Source organism: Pan paniscus, chromosome 5 (genome assembly GCF_029289425.2).
Source record: "Pan paniscus chromosome 5, NHGRI_mPanPan1-v2.0_pri, whole genome shotgun sequence".
Classification (NCBI taxonomy): Eukaryota; Metazoa; Chordata; class Mammalia; order Primates; family Hominidae; genus Pan; species Pan paniscus.
In genome coordinates, this window is record NC_073254.2 from 31404397 (window position 1) to 31419391 (window position 14995).

Consider the following 14995-nt stretch of genomic DNA (forward strand, 5'->3'; position numbering starts at 1 on the left):
GAAACTCAAGCCATAATATTCAGAATAACACACTAGAATTTTAGCTGAGCAAGATGAAATCCCAGAAGAGAAGTAGAAAGAGAAGCGATGGTTCAGCAATAAGACAGAAAAGATGGTCAAGGTATAAACAATGAACAGGTTGGAACTGTTTGGAACTGTTTTATATTTTTAAGGGCTGTGCATTTACAAAACAAAAAAAAAGTAGTTTCTAAGTAAGAAAACAATAAACTCAAGTAGCAAATTAGTTATAAACACAGAAAGAAAACAAAATAGACGGCATCCAGTTAAGAATTTTGAAAGCAGAATAGGGCTAAAGCCTAACAGAACTTTATTCTTCGAGAAGCTTTCTCTTGATCAATAGCCCTAAAATTTTAAGACATTCTGTATTTAAGTCCTTAATGTACTTGGAAAACCTCAGAGTCTACTGAATCATACAGGCCACGAAGAGCCAAAATATTTCAGGAGTAATAGATGTTGCTAAAAATTACATTTGCAGCGAATCCAGGACCAATGCCAGAATGATCTGGGAATTTAAAAAACAAAACAAAACAATAAACACCTAATTTCTCCTTGAGGAGAGTAGAAATGGAGAATAAAAACAGAACTTCCTTTGCTGGGGGCTCTCAATTCTGAAGCTCAGTTCCTTAAACCGCTAACACTGGCTATTAGCTTTCAGCTGGGCTTGTTGACATGGCAAGACCCTTAGAAGGGCACATCCATATTTGTGGGTAATTATGGAATTTCAACAATTGGAAGCAACTCAGGGAGCCATCATGAGGAGAAGAAAAAAGGTAATCTGTTTCAGAAAGTCCAAAATAAAGTGACTTTATTATATACATATTCATATTCCTCCTCTATTATGCAAATAGGTGAAGTATGTGTATGGGTGTGTGTATTGGCAAAAGACTAGAATTTTTAAAAACCAGGATTTTAAAAAAAGCACATCTATGACTGAATTATTTATAGTTGCAAATGGCTTCATAATACCAACCTAGTATTATTACTGCAGGCACTGGCCCTGGCTTAGAAATGTTATTTCATTTAGAAATGTTTCTATTTGTTGTAATACTAGCCACTGTGATGGGGTTTGACCCGTGTCTTTGTCCATAAAACAACCCTATAAGATATGTAAACATGAATTCAATTTTCTTTAAGTGAAAGAAAGCAAAAATATGGTTGTCAGAACAAGAACTGCTTTCTGTGGGATATTCTAGTTAAATGAAAGCTATTCAACTTGAATCAATTGCTGTATCCATTCTCCAATACACAGCAGATTTATATTTCAGAAGGTTTTTGACAGAGAACAAAATGTTACTGAAATATCTCTTCCATTCCTTTTGTCCTACATAACATTCCATGGGCTGAACTCCCAACGAGGGGCATATATTTGTCAGCTTCTGTTTGCACTTGTTCTATTCTAGTTTGTCTTTGTTGCAAATTTTCCATTTTGACCCTTTCCTGACAAAACATTAATATATACATTTTGGTTGTGTTACGACTTGTTAAAAAAAAAAAAAAAAACCCTGACATTTTTATTCTGTACCACCTTGAAGCACCCATAACTTTTTAAAATAAGCCCTGCTATTTAAATCAGTGATCAAATTTTTTTTATATCTGCTTATGTAAACACTAGAAATCCAGGGAGAAAATTCTTCCAATCCAACAATCCACACATTCCTACACAAAACCAATCACTTGAGTATTTAAAAGCTAGATCTGTGGCGAGAGACAGGCTAGAACTAGCACAAACAAGTCTGTGCAAGATGAATTTATCCTCCACTGCCTCTACTCCAGGTCATCCCAGGACTATGCCTGTGAGCTAATGCCAAGATGGAAAAAAATGGATGGGTGCCTTTTTTCTAGTGTATTTGTGTAAAGACTCCCCAAGAGCTCAAGAGGGAGTTGCTGCTCTGCAAATGACAAAAGGTGTGTAGCCGCAAGCCAATCAGGCAGAACATTTAACAGCGTCCTGGCCATTAATGACTAAGCCTGCGCCAGCTCAAAAGCGGTCGGAAACAGACGTCAGACTATGGGACAGCTAAAACATTGATTCTCAGGGATGTTGTCCAAGAGGAGGTCTCTGAAGCTGGGTGTCATCCTTTAGGGTGGCCCAGAATAAAATGGTGACACATTATGCCTCCTGGCGAGTTCATAAACACTTTGAACGGCAAAGACACCAAGTCCCGGGGACTTCCAACGAAGATCTTGGGGCAAGAAGAGATGTCCGCCAGCACTTTCTGTTCTGTGACCTGTTAGAGAGAAACATTCTTAGCTACTCCATCACCAAGCAAAAGTCCCTGCCAGGCTGTATCTCCTTGACTCCTGGGGGAAAAGCTGTAAAGAGATTGAGGAGGGCACCTAAGAGAGAGAGAGATGGCCTTTGTCTTGTTTGCAGTTTCACTAATGAGGTTTCCAGATATAAAATCTGGCTTCTGTCAAGTCTAAATGTGAATCAGATTCTGAGTATTTCTGCAACTAACAATATGGTCACCAGCAAACTACTTCTGCAAAGAAAGAAAAGGCTTCATAATAGTTATTGCTTCTGGCACCAAGAGATGGACAGTGTATTTTACTAAAAGATTAGCCACTAGATGTTGTAACAGTAGATACTTAATTATTGGGGAAGTAACTCATGGTTTTTGCAGATACAAATGTCCAGCACCAGCTCCTTCTTGCCTAGCAGAATAAAGCTGATTCACAGGTGGCTGGAAGAGCTTCTTCTAATCTCTTCTGTAACATCTAGTCGAAAGACAGCAGATATCTACACAGAGAAATGATCTGATTGTACAATCTTCCCATCCACAAGGACTTCTCAGAGCAGATGACATTAAATTTCAAGATTCCATATATGAGATCAATTTGATTTCCTGATGTTTTCAACTTTGCTGTCATGGGTGCATTAAAGGAAATACACCTCAAAAAGCTCAACTTTAAAGGTGCAGTGGCTGCAAAATGAAAATCATTCTCTGTTTATCCATCAAGTTTAGGCTCCGGCACTATAAAAACATCTAACATATAATTTTTTATTTATTTATTTATTTATTTTAGAGACAGGGTCTCACTCTGTGGCCCAGGCTGGTCTTGAACTCCTAGCCTCAGGCGATCCCACCGCCTTGGCCTCCCAAAGCACTGGGATTCGAGGCATGAGCCACCGTGCCCAGCCTCTAACATCTAAATTTATAATGAAGCACTGTTTCAAGGGGTAACTGGGAATTGCACATACCCAAGGGATTGGACTCTTGCATTTCTTCACCATTCCAGCTCCATCTCAATATTGTTCTAGTGGGCTAACTCAGTTAAGCAAAGACATGTCTTTTCATCCTACAACTTCGGAAACGCAAATAATTTCTGGGGTATCTTGGCTGTACAAGGAGATGGAGAAGAGAGCTGAACTACAAGTCAGAAAATCAGGTTTACAGCACAGGCTACATGTATTTCTAACCACTGGAATCTAGTAAATCAGTCAACCTCGTAGGTTCTGTTTTCTCCCCTAGAAAATGAGGGTACTTTTCTACTCAAGGAGTCATTATGACTATCCACTGAAACAATTTATCTAAGGCACTCTGAATTCTGTGATGTGCTATTATCAGCTGAGGCAGACTCATGACACATTAACCACTGCACATGGTCTGGATAACTGTGGTTTTAAAGGCTGTAGTTACTAAATCAGAGGCTCAGACTGCAGAATACCATCAAGAGAAAGGGTACTTTTGACTAGTCCTACAAGAGAAACAGGAAACACAGGACTTTCCTCCCAGTATACTCTTTGAAGACCCTGGACATTTAAAATGAGAAAGTTTTAAGAACACTTTTTTTAAAGGAAGTCTCATTTCTTGAGACTTCAGGGCAAAAAGTTAAATTAAGTGCACCATTCAGAGACAGAAACTTTGCGATTTCAGGTCACCGAATGTTCTCTGTACAGCAGGACAGCCAACAGCTGTGTTTGGTCATTTACACATATTTAAAAACCCTCCCTCCAGGACTTAAAGATGATATGAACTGTGTCATGGAGTTTAGTCTGAGGAAGGCTCATATACTACTGGTGAGACCCACATTTCAAGGTCCTACTCAGAAAGACGTTTCTTCATTTTAATGTTGTTTATTACTCACATTCTCCTAATCACTAGGATGATTGAAACAGCTTTGCAGCTCGCTGGGAGGAAAATTAAAGAAAGTAGTCTTCCTCCTTTTATATCTGTTTACACAGATTGTTAAAATAGTACGGTTCATTTGGATGATGTTGAGATGGAAAAAAATATAACTTGTTCCTTCTGAAGAGTAGAGAAAGGTTCAAGGGGTTACAGAGGCTTAAACAGAACAGGAAAGCCAAAATAAAACACCGAAATTTGGGCTTAGATGCTATCACCATATTTCCTTCGAACTCAATAGAAAGCAAAGTTGTATGGAAAGAGATTTTTAAATAAATAACCATGTCATTTTTTTCTTCTGTCAATACAATAATAAACTTGTCTTATGGGTCTATGACCACTTACAAAAGAAAAAAAAATCCACATCAAACCAAACAAAACTGCTATCTTTTGAAAAGTATCAGATCAGACACCAGAAAGGCAGCAGCTGGGGAACACATTCTTTCCCACTTCCTTAGATGAAGGCTGTCTCCCAATAAAAGCCACAACTTGGGGTCATACTTCTCTCTAGTCTGGATTGCAGTGACCCAGGCAGCTCCAGAGGTGAACTGGACACAGAGCCTGGAAAAGGGGAAGAATAATCAAAACAAAATTCATCCAGAGTCATTTCTGCCTCCACTTGGAACCTGCCAGGGCAGGGCAAGGTTAAAAGGGCCTTAGGGTACTCTCCTCTGGGGGTGCTGCAGCGGTCAAAGGACCCAGGGCTTCAGTTTCTAATGGGAGGCATTTCCATACCTGTCAGAATCTCTTAACAGGTTCTGACATATGGTCCAACATATGGTCGCTCACACCATCAACCACAAATGCACTCCCTCCACCTGGAGAAGGTGTCCTCACCTACCACCAACAGTGCAACTTCGAGATGAAGTCATTTACAACCCAGAGGAGATGGATGGTCACCTGGCCGGCCAACTCAAAAGGGCACAGATAAGATTAGATGGACCTCCTACCCCACTGGTTTCATACTTGACGAGCAGGGTTTGCAGAAGAAGGTTTCACGGTCACCCTACCCCTTTAAGCAGTTCTCCTTTCCATGTGGTACCTTAACCTAAATCTAACCAACCAACCTCACTTAGAACTTCAGAACTACTCTCTTCCAGATAAAAGTATCTCCTTGGGATAACTATCTCACTAGAAACTTTCACCTGAGTTGCAGAGTATGACCACAAGAGCACTTAAAGGAGACTGATCAAAGTCAGAAAACAGATGTTAAGAACGTGAACCTCAAATTCATTTATTCATTCGACGCAATAGCTGCATTTCTAAAAATCTTCATATAATCGAAATTCAGTAGGAATTTTTTCAATGAGGAGGAAGACAGTCTTAGACATTCAAAAACAAAAGCATTTTTCCTGTATTGAATTTCAATAATAATAGTGTTTTGTGTGGTTATAAGTGCAGTACTATAAAATTTAAATATGATTGAGCGAATTCAGCACTCTATTACGTACAGCTTTCTTTCCAGAAAATTCATCATTGGACCTTTCTTTCTCCTTAGCACAGGCTTCTTACACATTTTTGTCACCTTTTCACTCACTGTGTGATGGACAAAGCACAAAGCCAGTGGAACAAACAGGTGCCATAGCTTTTTCCACCACTGTGGTTCACAGGACCCCATGCTGGTTCCTGACCACAATTATATACATCACAGTCCATATTAATAGATGGAATCACATCCAATTTGTAACATAAGCATCACAGGGGGAATGCCTGTATGTATTGCCCATTCACTAGATGCCACATACTGGAAAGAGGGCAGTCCCTCCTATCGCTGGGCCAGGAAAGGGGTTGTGAAGTATTATACAAGGGGAAGAATGGGGTGCTATGGGAACCCAGAAAAGGTAGCAAATAACATAGTCCCTAGTCCAAGGGCTTCGTGAGGAAGAGACTCTAAGCTGAGATTTCAAGAATGAGGGAAAGGTAGCCAGACAGTGCAGAGAGAGGAGCTGGGTTCTAAGGAGGGAGAACATGTCTAAAGGCTGGAACAAAAAACAGAGCATGGCGCTTGAAGGAGGAAGTGCGATGGGACCCACGTGGGAGGAACCCTACAGGACAACATGTGAGTGATGAGGCTGGAGAGATAAGGAAGGTCCTCAGAACCTACGGAGCCAGGCTAAGGATTCTAGACTTTATCCTGAGGACCATGAGAACCCAGGGAGGGGGTTAAGAAAAACAGAGATGTCAGCAGATTTCAAATACTAACAAATGTTCATTTTGGCTTCAAAGAGGAAAAACGCATTGGACCAGAACAACAATACATCTAGACAGGCCATTTACGAGGTACATCATATGCCAAACCACCCCAGCTCAGAAGAGCCACTCAGCTAAAAGTCACACTTTGAGACCAGCCTTCCTCAAAAAATTCAATCCCTAGGAAGTTGTTCCCAACCTTCCACTGGAAGAGCTATCCCCGGAGAAGAGCTACAACAGGAAAGGAATCAGGGTAGCATCGTGCCTCTCTGGTTCCTACATGGATGAAAACCAGCGCCAAGGAGCCCATTCCTTAGCAGGGCAGCCTGCTACGTAGCAGAAATGTAAGACAGAAGTTGTGAAGACCCCGACCCCAGAGATTTGGATAACGGTTAGACTTTGGCCAGGCCTGAGATTCCTGACTGATCTCTCTAGGCCCTAGTCAGGGAGGCTGCCAGACATGTTTCTACCCACTGCTCCCAGGACAGGGCTCCCTGAGAAACACACAGGTCAGCAACGGAGGGTAGAGAACTGGGCAGAGAGGATGCCACAGCCAGGAAACCAGCACAGGGTGGGTGAGAATCAAGGAGTGAGGGGCAGGTGGGAGAAGGGGAAAGGGGCCCTTGGAAATAGAAAGACTGGGACTTCAACAGGAAACAGTTCCCAAGGGGAAAAGTGAGCAGAAGAAAGAAAGAGCTATTCCCAGCAAAGCCATCCAGTGGACTACTCGCCAGCCTGGTGCAGAATTTGAGCTGCAGTAATCTCATTTATTCCTTCCAGGTTGGCCCTGGGTACAAGTAGAAGAAAAGAGAGGCTGATCATATAAAAACTTGAACCGTTGTACAACAAAAAGCATCATCACTGAAATGAAAGGACACTGGACTAGGGAAGCAGCTGTAGTAAATAGGACTTTTTAAATGGATTAATATCTAGAACATATAAAGAGCTCATATACATAGATTAGAAAACATCAAGACTTCCATTTGCTAATTGTAAAAAGAACAATTAGTAAATAAACACAGATGGAAATGTTCCATCTCTGAGAGGGATCAAAGGAATGAAAACTTTAAAACCAAAGAGCCTATTAAATTAGCCAAAAAATAGTAACTCCCACAATTATTAAGATTGAAGCTAGAGACATTCTTATATCATTGGTAACAATGTAAATTGGTACAGCCTTTTAGAAAGCAATTCGGAGCAAGCTCCCTCTAACTTAGTATTGAGCCTTCTGATGTGAGTGTGTCCTCGGTAAATACTTGTGTGCAAAGACATTCACTGCGGCTTTCCAACAGTAAACAATTAGAAACAACTCGAATGTCCAAAAATCATAGGAAACCTAAAAATTAAGATAAAACAACCTTGTAGAATGTTATGTGATCCTTGCAAATGAGAACTGTATAGCTGAAGTTACTAAGAATGTTTATGCTAAATGGGAAACACAAAACTGAAAAAAAGATATAAGTTACATCATCAAGAACACATAAAAATGAACTTGATTTATGGACTGGAATGGTGGAATCAAAGGGAACTTTTGCTTTTATTGGCTTTCCTTTATTATTGTAAGGTTTGGGCAATACATGTTTAAAAACATGGTATTTTTATCAGTCATGTGTAGTAAACACTCTTTTCTGTGGAACAGAGCTACCTGCGGAAAACGTCACTAGTGGAGGGTGCTTAGTCCTTCCCAAATTTCAAAGGTCCTTTTGAGATTCAAACTCTGCCTACTAAAACTGGCTGCTCTGAGAAGCTCCTCCTACCCTGACTATACCTCAAATGCAGCACTTTCCTTTGTTCTTGCTTTTTTTATTCAGCTCTTAAATGCTATGCCTTCCGTGTGTGTGTGTGTGTGTGTGTGTGTGTGTGTCTGTTTTTATTAGTTATTGAGATACTACCATAAGCAACATCTAGAGAGTGAGTGCACATTTAATCTTTCCAGTGATTCTGTGAGTTAGGTGATATTATCATCCCCATTTAACAGATGAGGAAATTGAGGATCACAGATTTAAGGAATGTGACCTGGACCACAAAGCCAGGAGCCAGAGCCAGAAGGATTCAAGCCTCAATCTCCCTGACTTTAAAGCCCTCATTTTCACTCTCCCTCTCTGTCTATGAAACAAATAAATTAAAACAACAAACCCTCTCAAATGTCACCTTTTCTATCTGCACTAGCTGCCTAAAGAAACTATTAATAATTGCAATGAATCAAGAGGCATCTGTATGAACTGCTTATGAATTAACCAAAAAGACAAGGCATTGCTGCACACACTAATTGGGAAAGTTGATGCAGAAGAGAAAAGGAATTACCTAGAGACTAAAACCTGCACCTGCAGGTAAAACCAAATGACATCAAAACGATTTCTACTTGCAAATTAAAAGCAGAATATGGCCCTTGATATTACTGCTTAGAAAAGCAGAGCTTCTGCACTCCTCTTGCAAAAAATAATCCCACAATCAGCTGAAAGATTCTTTCCAGTTATACTGCATTCCACCTCCAGAAATGGATGTTGTTTGGGACATGGTAGCAAGAACAGTAAAAAGGAGCAGAGGAAGTATTCAGGTATGAAACTAATATAGATGGGGTGATAAATGAATTTAGGCACCGCTTCTGACTTACTCTATAAATAATGACATAATAATAGCTAAAATATAAATTCTAATTAAATACAAAATCTAACAAAGTCAAACAACAGCAAATGATGTTTGACAGAAGCAAAGGTCTTGGGGGAGCCGGGAGCAAGAATTACAATAAAATCTATTCATGGAACTGTATGATGTCAGAGATAGAAGAGTCCCGAGAGATCATTTCTTTCAACCTCCTTGTGTTTTGGAGACAGGAAAACTGAGACCCAGCAAGGTACAGTGAGTAGCACAAGTCATCCTGTTGCAGGGCAGGCAACAGAAACTGAGCCTCCAAACTACCAGTCCAACAGCACACCATACTCACTCTGTAGGGTCCTGGAAGACTACTCCATTTGAAACCATATTTTCAAAAGATCATTAAACATTCTATACATATTAAATTCCTTTTTAATAATTTTCTAATGCACAGGGGCACATTTTAAAAAGAAGCCTGGTTTTGATTTCTTTTGGAAAACTGCACGCTGCTCGGTGTTTAATCTGGTATTGAGTGAAATATTAACAGGCCATATAATGGTTTCACTGTTCCTTCAGTAAAGCTAAACAGAACTCGAAAAACATATCCCCCAGGCCTACAGTGGAGTTTCTGGAGCACACATTAAACTCCACGCTCTGCTCAACAAGCCCATCGCTGTTAAGTAACTCATCAGAAAATAAAGAGGGAATTACCAAAGGGGAATTGCCAAGCAATTAGTTCTCTGAAGCAGATGACATACAACTGTTACAGGGAGGAGCTTCCCGGTTAGTCATATGTCAGAGTCAGAGCCTACTAATCTGTAAATAAAAATGCATCACATATGATTACAGCTGTGATGTAGGCTGAAGCTGCCAGGCTAGGGCACGAATAGTAAATCTTGCATCCTCTTCTCGATTTCCGTGGGTCTGTAAAAGCAAGAGATGTTGCCTTGAAGACCAAAAAAAAAAAAAAAACAAAAGTCCTCAGTAATTTTTCACTCAGTGTAAGAAAGACAATCTGGCCTTCCCTAAGCCAGCTAAGAGAAAGTGATCTTTCTTCTCTATCATCTTGGCATGAATGAGCTCAGATTCATTCACTGTTCTAGTGAAGGAGAGAAAATGAGACTGGGCGAGGCAGGGGCAGAGGGGATGTGAGTTCTAAGCTTCCTTATGGCCACCCTGACTAAAGTGTGACCTCCTTTTGCTGCATGTTTTATTCTTAGAGCTTGCGTTCAGTACCACACCACCACCTATCACACTGGAGAGACAAATAGTTCATATCTGCCAAATCTTGCAAGCTGAGCAATGACCCAGTGAAGTTCTTTTAAGAGTCAAAAGTTCATCATCTCGCTGAGACTCTTGATGCTGAATAACATTTAGATCCAACTTAAGCCAATCCCCTGAAACGGATAAGCAAATTGCCACTGTCATCATTTTCTTCAATTAATAATTATTGAAAGTGCGTAGGAATCTCAAGGAGATATGAGTAAGAGTGAAAGAAAGGGAGAAAACACCACAAAGCCTGCATGGGACAGCCTGTGTCAGAAAGCTCATATGTGACTGAACAGACAGGCAGGCATCAAAAGAGAAGGCTCCAAGGAAGGACCCTTCCTTGATCCTGACTTCCTAGACTGTGTTACCTGTGTCATGGCTCTTTAAATATTACTCCAAGCCATGCCTTGCCTTATGCACTCGACTGTAAGCTTCTTAAGGACAGGGCTTAAGGAACAGGGCTGAGAGTGTAGACTGGGATCCAAGCACGATTCTATCACTTAACAGCTGGGAAACCTTGGGGAAATTATTCGCCCTCTCTGTGCCACAGTTTCCTCGCCTGTGCAATGGAGAAAATAATGATGCCTACCTCAAAGGACTGTAATGAGGATTCAATAAGTTAATATGCAGAATAGTAAATGTGAACTATTGATCATCTCCATATTCCCTAGAGGGCCTTGTTGGCATAATGCGTCTCATACATTAGATGCTCATTAAATAATTGCAGACAAGAACGATCTGCCCCTGGAGTTGTTTGCTCCATCCCTCTTGTTCCTGTCTTAACCTTCTTGTCTTTGATGAAAGTTAAATAAGTCACTGCTTTTATTCTGAGCCCTTTTGGGCTACACAGAGAGCCCATCCTAACTAACTCAGCACCAAAAAAAAAAAAAACACAACTTAATCCTCAAATTTTCTCTCATTACATTAAAACAGACTGCTCACCAACATCATCGTAACATCATCGTAACATCATCTCCTGCCTTCTCTTTCACTTTACATCAGGAAGTCTGAGACTAACTTTCTCCCCAGAGCCAAGATTCACCAATTCTATATCTCTTTATTTTCTATAAAGTATAAATGGGAAGCCAAATTGTTCAAAGAGCTATGTCTAGTAGCTAGGTATATACAGTATACACGCACTCACAGAAACACACACATCTCACATTTTAAAGAGTCTGCAGAAAGCCTCCAGGGAATCCTCTAAAGTTACAAAACACACCCAAATTAATGTGGTTTATCAAAGTACAGTAAATGAATTGCCACAAATGAACAATTGCTACCGAGTCAAGTAGATGGCACATTGTGATTTACGCATATCACGTGAGATGAATAAATCAACGGTAGAAAAGATCAAAGAAATGCTGGAATTGTTGTTAAGATGTACAGGGCTTCACTGAAAATCTTAATAAAACTGTTTAGAGGAAAATAGAAGGATCATTTGTTTAACGAGATACCGCATACGCTGAATTTCAAACGCAGCATTCATTTTTATACACACACACATTAGATTTAGCTAAAATTAGCTCAAGTTCCTATTTTTTTAAAGGTCTTAAAGGAAGAAAGGTTTTGACAAGATTTCATTGAGCTGTAGTTCAGCACTGAGTTTCCAAGGCGGCTGAGCTGCAGAAGAGTCCTTATGGCCCACGCATACATCACCCAACTCCTCCAGCCACCCAGCCTCCTTCACCCCAGATCATGAAAAGAAGGCAGATGAAGGCCATGCCACATCAATGTTCAAGCTACTCTCCGCTGCCTCTTACCTTCTCTCTACACATTCTACACCAGCTGACGCCATCCCTGAATTCAGTCATCCCCCTCCTGTGTATCAAACTTTTTGCCAGGCCCAAGAACCCAATTTCAAAGATCACTTTTATGCCAAGGACTCCTCCAAATTTATCTTCAGACTTGACCTCTCAGCAGTTTTATTCCCATACTCTCTACTGTCTGCTCGAATCCAGAAATTCAGATGTCCACCAGCACCTAGTCTTCAGTCAAAATGTCCTGGTCAGTTACATACCATGCATTGGCTTGTTATGTCCCAGACACACACATGGCCTTCCTCATGCTCCATCCATCTCTTCCCACAGAAATGCAATCTAGTCGGCAGAGCTCAACTCAAGTGATCCCTCCTCCTCAAAGTCTTTCCTGATCACTCCTACTCAGCGTCACTCTTCTGAATTCCTTCACTGTTAGAACACTGTTAGAACCTCATTCTATTTGTATTCATTATTTCAGAGAGTTTCTTCTTTCCCCTGCCTGACCATGAAGAAAATAACTGCCTTCCGGTAGCTCTTATTCACTTCCATTCCCACAGCACCATGCAGTAGTTTTAAAAAAAATTCACAATGAATAAATGAATGAATCATTTCTTTACATAAATAGTGACTGTGAACAAGTTAGGTCATAACTTGCTATAGCTGTATCATATTTATAAAATAACTAGAACCAGAAAGAACTATAATGTAGGTTTAAGAAAAAAACTGAATGAATATAACAGAGTACAACATGAATGATACTATTTTTCTGCCTACGTTGAGCCATCAGTCGTGAGGACTGTAATGAGGCCATTATTGATGCAAAATGTTTAGATAATGCTTATAAGCTTTCTTTAAATGCAATCATAGAAAATGTCAGCGCTTAAAATTCAAGGTGACTTTGCGCTACTTCGTCAGTATTTTAGTATTCATAAGACACTTAAACTTGCCTAACATACTATAAAAACCTAGGTCTCTTCTCAATAAGCTGCCCATATTGACCAAGAGATATGACTTTTTGCTGCCTGTTTTTTCACAATAAAATTCTTGAGATATTTCTGTTATCACAAATGACTCCCTTTCAACACCACAGGTTAAAAAAAATGCACGTGTACTCAACCCATTTGCAATTAAACTATTTCCCCAAAGATCTAAATGTGAGGATTTTCAGCCTAGCACATAACCGTTAAAATGAGTATCATCCCTAAGAGATAAAGTAGCAGTAAGACACTCTACCTTTTTCTTTTCTTTCCTCTCTTTTTTTTTTTTTTTTTTTGAGATGGAGTCTCACTCTGTCGCCCAGGCTGGAGTGCAGTGGCGCGACCTGGGCTCACTGCAACCTCTGCCTCCAGGATTCAAGCGATTCTCCTGCCTCAGTGTCCCAAGTAGCTGGGATTACAGGAACCTGCCACAATGCCTGGCTAATTTTTATATTTTTAGTAGAGACAGGATTTCATCATGTTGGCCAGGCTGGTCTCAAACTCCTGACCTCAAGTGATTCACCCACCTCAGCCTCCCAAAGTGCTGGGATTAAAGGCATGAGCCACTGTGCCTGGCCCACCCTACCTTTTTCATTCAGCTGACACTTGTAGATCTTAAGAGGCTTACCTTTGCATGTAACTTTAGGTTACATTTCCACTTAAAGAACACCTCTCTAATCCACAGCCAATAAAATGTAAGGAATCCAGTTCCATATTTTACAAGAGTATCGTGTTTGTGATGACTCTTCCCTCCTCCACCTTGTCCCCCACTGGGACTTTTTTGGCTATTTTTCCTGAGGCATAATACTTCAGTCACTCAGGTTTTTGTTTATTTTTACTCAGACCACAAATAACCACATTTATGCATGCAATTCATCAGTTCATTTTACAACAATCTAAAAAAAAAAACCACACATGCATCCCATCAGTCAGAGAGTTGCGATAAATTCAGAATTTAAAATTCAGCAAAAACAAATAAAAGGCTCCTTGGCTTTGCAGAGCCGTAGATGTCTACAGGGTGGGTCCAAAGACCAAGGTCCAGGTATATTTACATATTCCTAGTCATGTATGGTTCAGGAGCAACCATCATAAAACATGACCATAACAATCAACCTGTTGAGGGATAAGTTACTTGATAGCATCTGTTAAAAGATACAAACCATACACCAGGTACTATTCTACCCACAGTATATCTACTATTTTACTCCAGTCCATCCTCACAGCAGCCCTATAAGAAAGTTCTAATATTACCTCCATCTTATACATGAATAAACTGAGGCATTGAAAGGACATAGGACTACTCAAGGTCATAGTGGCAGCTCCAGATCTTAAGTCCAGATGGGTTGATTACGGAGCTCCATGCTCTTATCTAAGATGCCAGAGAATTTATATGTAACTTAAAAATTGGCTCTTAAGGTAAAGAGGCAGCTCTTTCTTCAAAGAAATCTGGTCAATCATTGTTTAAATGAACCTGTTATAAAGCAAATATCCATCTACCTCTTGAAAAATGAGTTTTGAAAATTCAAATTTTCAAATGGGAGATTTGCTAAAAGTAGAATGAGCTTCTCACCAACTAAGTCTACAGAACATAACTTAGGAAGAGCTGCTGGAAGACCAGCCAACCCAGGGGTTCCCAAACCTGTGGAGCATCAGTGCCTAGACAGATCAATGATTCCAGCAGGAAACATTCTGATTCATCAAGTCTAGGGTGGAGCTCCAAATTCTATTTTTTTAAGCTCTCCAGGTGATTCTGTTGCCTAGCCAGGCTTGGGAACCTCTAATCTAGTCTGTCTTCACAGTTTCAAGCAGGTCCATTTCCAAGGCAAATAGAAATTGATCCCCTATTTTCTATTTCACAATCTCCCTTGGTTACATACACTCAAACCCTTGTGTTCCCAAGCCCTTACTGCCCCAAGTTCTAGCAAACCTCTTTTTCTTTCCTGATTTAATTTGAGGCAATATCCTCTGGCCCTTTCTTCAATAGAGAACCATGAGTCATCACCATTGCATACACCCTGTGTCTGCATGACTCTCCAGGCCAGAAAAACTTACTGTACGT